The sequence below is a fragment of the Octodon degus genome, unplaced genomic scaffold (assembly GCF_000260255.1).
Source record: "Octodon degus isolate 3935 unplaced genomic scaffold, OctDeg1.0 scaffold00032, whole genome shotgun sequence".
Lineage (NCBI taxonomy): Eukaryota > Metazoa > Chordata > Mammalia > Rodentia > Octodontidae > Octodon > Octodon degus.
The window spans coordinates 14,287,624-14,293,623 of NW_004524608.1; positions in this window are offsets into that span (position 1 = coordinate 14,287,624).

Genomic DNA, 6,000 nt, shown 5'->3' on the forward strand with positions numbered 1-6,000 from the left:
AAAAAAAAAAAATGAACTGGCACAGTTTCCTACTTCAGACTTCTGTAATGAACAACAAAATAGGTGATGGATGACATTTACAATTTGCATTACATTCTTCTCCTTGGCTCTTCTCAGATATATTTTCAAATGGTAAAAATTGCTTAGTTAAACTCTGCCTTTTCCCCCTTTACTCTCAAAGCTCCCAAGTATCAAGTACAAATTTGCCTCAGTGTGTTCATTTCCACCATCATCTTTACTTTCATTTGGAAAAGTTTTGTCTGTGTAGTCTCAGAAGTCACAATCATGAAAGAAGCTCATCACTGCCAGTTGAGGAGCGCTTAACATTCTAAACAGGCATACAGCTAGCAATCTGAAATTTGTACACAGAAGGGCCCTGTCTGCCCTCCTTCCTGTGGTGTTTATGTAATCCAAGCTACATATGTTATTATTCACGATCTGATTGCCAACTCCAAGCAGCTACCATTACATACAGTATGTTGTCCTAAGAATAACAGAGCTGTCTTATGCTGTGAATGAAAATGGTACAGTTGAGGAAGTTGAGGCCAGAAATAAAGTTTAAAAATAAAATCATAGGTGAGACAAAAAAGGAAGCTTCCAGGAAAATCAGGTTTATTTATTTTTCATCTGAATATTTTCTAAGTACCTCAGTGTGGAAAGTATTAGCCAAGTACAAGCTCTAAAAAGTGAATTTAGTAATTTTTCCCCCTGGTGTTTTTGAGGTAGGGTCTTGCTATGATGTAGTCCAGGCTGGCCTCACCTCCCAAGTGTTGGGATTAAAAACATTAGCCACCATGGCCCGCTAAATTTTAGGATTATTTTAAAAATCTACTTTTCCCTTAAAAAAAATAAAAGTTTTTTTCGTTAGCTGTTAGGGGATGGTTTGTTTATATTTTCAGGGGAAGAGGAAAGCAAGAATTACCTCTTGTTTTTCTTGGGGTATCTGTGCTTTTCCATCTTTAAAAAGCTCATTTGTTACATTCCTGTTGATAGCAGGTAGAAATATATTTAAAGGGAAATGTAGAGCACATGTTATGTGCTGTGCAGCTTCCCCAAACATGCATACAATATAGTAGGTTCCATTTTAAAATTTTCTGTCAGTTTGCTTGCAGTGTGTGTAGCTTTTCCTCAGCAGTGAAAGAAAATAGCAAATAATAAACTGGTTATTTTAGCATACAATTTACTGCCTAGGGCAATTGGCTAAGGAAGGCCATGAGAAAAGAATGTGCCTTGTGAATGTTGTTATGCTTTTTTCCCCTTCTTTGGATTCATAAGTACTTTTTTTCACCCCATTCCAGGCTCAAGCCCAGGGCCTTAGGCATGCTAGGCAGGCCCTACTATACTCTCACACCCATACATCTATTTTAAAACCAGCTTAAGATCATGTCCAGTGCTGGCATGAGTAGTAAAGAATACAGAGTACGAAGTAAGATGTTTAAGATAGTGTAGTAATTATATACAGAAAACCAAGTCAAGACTTAAAAAAAAGAAAAAGATGAAGCACACAAACACGAATTTCTTCTTTGGGAGGTCTTTCATTGTCTATAGAATTCATTGTTCTTCAGTCCGTCGTTTATCCTCTCCCTTTCTATATTTGAGGGAAAGAAAATAATTTCCAAACATACAGGGGATAATAAAATAAATTGAGCGTAGTTACAAATCAGCTAATAAAAGCAATGAAATTACATGTCTCAGTGCAGTCCCTGTGTACGTAACGATCCATGGTCGCACAGGAATCCCCGCACTGTGGTCAGATGGGTGCTAATGGCAGACATTTTTTCAGGGATATGGAAAGTCATCACTCTGCACAGTTAGCCAGGCTAGTTAAATTAGTTATGGGACACATAACCCTTCTCAACAGTTCTAGCGAATGGCCTACCACTACTCTCGAAAACCACCCAATATGGGTTAGGCAGTGAATTATTTAAGCCCATAAGGAATCCACTGGGGAAAGAAAGCTGAGAGATGGATTAAGGAGTTCACACTACAGTGCTCGGAGAATCTGGTTTAAGATTGCATGCCATCAGACTAATATTCTGAAGGCAGACATGGTAGAATCTTCTGATGGTAAAAGGACTTTGGGAGAAACTGGAATTTCCTCTTTTCAGAAAAGGTAAGGTAATGCAATCAGGTAGTAATCCCTCCCGATAATGCCAACTCTGATTAAAAAGAAATGGGCTATTAACTTTAACTATCAAAGATGCATTTTTAATATCTCCTTCTTGTGTCACTTTCACCTTTTCAGTGAGCTGTGCAAGAAAAGGCACTGAAATTGTATCTGGGCTCCAGTTCTGAACTTGGACATTGTTTGTAATTACTGGCAATTCATTTAGTTTTTTTTGAGCCTTAAGTTTCTTATCTATGAAACAGAAGAATAGCATAGACTCCCTGCCTCACAGATTGTTGGAAGATGAAATAAAATAAGGTCAAAATGCTTAATAAATTAGAAAATATTTTATAAATGTTAATTTTTATTCAATAGAGGGCTGGAGAGATGGCTCAGTGGTCTAAAGCACCTACTTGGAACAAGCTTGGCAAAGCACAGGAACCACGGTTCGATCCCCCAGCACCACATGCCAGCCAGCCCCGCCCCCTGGTGGGCTGAGCTGGCCACACACACACACACACACACACACACACACAATAAATAAATGTAAAAATAAATAAATAAATATTTTTTAAAAAATTTTTTATTCAGTAGACATTAACTCTTTGCCCTAGGGCCGGGGAGATGGCTCAGTGGAATAAGCGCTTCCCTGGCAAGCACAAGGGCCTGAGTTCAATCCCCGGTCCCGAAAAAAATAAAAATAAATAAATAAATAAATAAATAAAAATAAAACTCTTTGCCCTTTCCTGTTATCAGGGGCCACCTTCCTTGGAAGAATACCCTAAAGGTGTCATCAGAGGAGGCCAGAATGCCCACATTTTACTCTGAAAAATAGTGACTTAAAGATGTTTCAGTAATAGACAATATCTTCAGTCAAGCCTTAAGTTTTATCTGGTGGTAAATTGACTGCTGATGTTGTCTTAAACAGTAGTAGTCAGAAACTATTTATGGAGAGATGTTTTTCCCTCCTTAAAAGAGAAAAAAAATGTAGTATGTATCATATACTAATGTACCTTACCTTGTGCGAATCAACTTATAGAAGCCCTTAGTGACTGTTGGGCATGGTGGCGCATGTCTATAATCCCACTACTCAAGAAGGCTAAGGCAAGACTATCACAAATTTAAACCCCATCTGGGCAAATAGGTGATTTAGAGATATCTTGTCTCAAAATTTTAAAAAATTTAAAAGGGCTAGGTTTGTAGCTCAGCGTGAAGGCCTTAGGCTCAACCTACAGTACTGCACAAGAGCAAAAAAACTTGATCACATGATATAAGGAAAATTTTCCTCTTAACAACTACTGCTGGAATTCTTCATATGTTACTATAATCTTACTTATTACTTACTAGCCATCTAAATCTGTAAAATATCATGGTTAAACACTAGCGAGACTATGACTTGAATCACTACAAATATTTCTAAAAGACTAATCAGGGGCCAGGGAGATGGCTCAGTGGAATAAGCGCTTCCCTAGCAAGCGCAGGGGCCTGAGTTCAATCCCTGGTTCTGAAAAAAAAAAAAAAAAAACTGATCAAAATTGCTTTGCATGGCCAGGTATATAGCTCAGTGGTTTAAACACCTGCCTGGCAAACACAAGCTTCCAAGTTCCAATCCTGGTACCACAAAAATAAAATAAATAATAAAACTGCTTTTTAGTTGTATTTTTATTTGAAGAAATACAAATTAGGGAGTAGTTCCTACCAAAAGATTTGGTTTTGTGCTCACTTCATCAGCACATATTCAAAAGATTTGGCTTAAAAGAGTGAGGAGGACTTGGCATGGTGCCACAGGCCTGTAATCCCAGCACTCTGGAGGCTGAGGTGGGAGGATCTTTGCAAGGCCACTTCAACTGCATAATGGCTCAAAAATACAAAATAATAATAATAATAATAATAATAATAATAATGAGAGCCAGGAATGAGAAAAACACAAATATGGAGAATTTTGGGAAAATGGAAGGGAAGCCTTCCTTTAAAATTGCTTTGTTGGGGCTGGCGAGATAGCTTACTGGACTAAGCACCTCCTTAGGTAAGCACAGGCACCAGGGTTCAATGTGCAGTACTGCAGCTGCCCCAGCTCCGCCCTCAGGCACGCTGAGCCGAGGAACGAGTCCAGGTGTGGTGACACAGGTCTGTACTCCCAGCGCTGGGGAGGGTGAAAACAGGAAGATCACTATGACTCCAATCTGTGTAGCGAGACCCTGTACCAAAAATAAAAATTACTTTGTTGTTTCCACCTTAATTTAGGATGAGTGAGGGTTATTGATATTACTGGTGATGAAGATAATCAATGTACTAGAACTGCAAAGCTTTGTCCTTTAAAAGGCAATAAGGAACAGGCAGCAGTAATTCCAAGCCAAAAGTAACATTAAAAAAAAGATTCATTGGGCTGGTGAGATGGCTCAGTGGTCTAAAGCACCTACTTAGAACAAGCTTAGCAAAGCACAGGGACCGGTTCAATCCCCCAGCACCACAAGCCAGCCAGCCCTGCCCCCTGGTGGGCTGAGCTGGCCACCCCCCACACACAAATAAATTTTAAAAAAATTAAAAAAAAAAAAAGGATTCATATGTTTGAAAAATAGTTCTTTTAAACCAGCCATGGAATTTTAATATAATAATTAGAAGTCCTTGTTATCTAACAGTCTGTTAAAGAGCCAAACATTTTAGATTTGGGACGGAAATTGTTGATATATAAACTTTTGGTCCTCCATATCTTACTGTGCCTGTCACGTCTTTCGGTGGCTCTAGCAGGAGTTCTGTCTGCCTAAGAGAAAATAGGGCGCTATGTAATTAGCAGGAAAAATTGAACTACCAGGTCTCATTAGAGAAGTCACCCTTTACCTCAAGTTGCTGCTCTAAAAATCAACCATTTAGTAAAGATTGATTTGACTACTTAGTAAGCTGTACCTGAAGCCCCGTGACCTCTCAGGAATTTTCAAACTTTTCCTAAATTTACTTTTGTTTTCATAGCAAATCTATTGCTTCTCAATCTTCAGGGTTTTCATTGCCTTTGAGAAGAGCACCTGAAGGGAAAGAGATTACTATTACAACTCCATTGGTAACAGGTTAAAACAAGATGTTCTGAGCCCCAGATAAGACCACAGTTCACTGGGGTAAAAATAGATGGTGTCCTCTTTGCCTGCTCTTCTTTTCTAATTCATCCGTCCCTCACCCTACCTTAGGTGTCAGCCCCGACATTTGAGGCCTGAATCCTGATGGACAAAGAATCTGCAGAGCAGTCAGGGGAAGTCTAATCTAGGAAGCTAAATTTAACTTATTGTTCAAAGTCGGGTGACATACAGAGAAATTAGATCACTCATACATTTCTGATGAGAATATAAAATGAAGCTGCCTTTCTGGAAAATGGCTTAGAAGTGTCTTTAAAAAACAAATAAACAAAAAAGCCTAACTAAAAATAAAAACTAAACTAAATATGAAACTATCAAATGATCCAGTGGTTGTCTTTCTGGACATTTATCCAGGAGAAATGAAGACTTATGTTCACCTGCAAACTATACACAAAATATTCATAAAAACTTTATTGGTAGTAACTGACAACTGGAAACAATCCAGAAGTCCCTCAACAGATAAAAGTTCGAACAAACTGTGATGATACAAGCAAACAATGAAATCAATCAGTACTAAAAAGAATGAATTGTTTGTTTATTTGGCTGGTTGGTTTTGAGACAGGACCTCACTACATAGCCCAGGCTGGCCTTGAACTCATAGTGATCCTCCTGTCTCAGCCTCCCAAGTTCTGGGATTATAAAAGTGCACCACGATGCCCAGCTCAAGAATCAATAATTTGGGGCTGGGAACCTGCCCAGTAGCTCAGTTGTTTAAGTGCCTGCTTAAACAAAGCCCTCAAGCTCAAGCTTCTGGGGTTCCAACCCAGA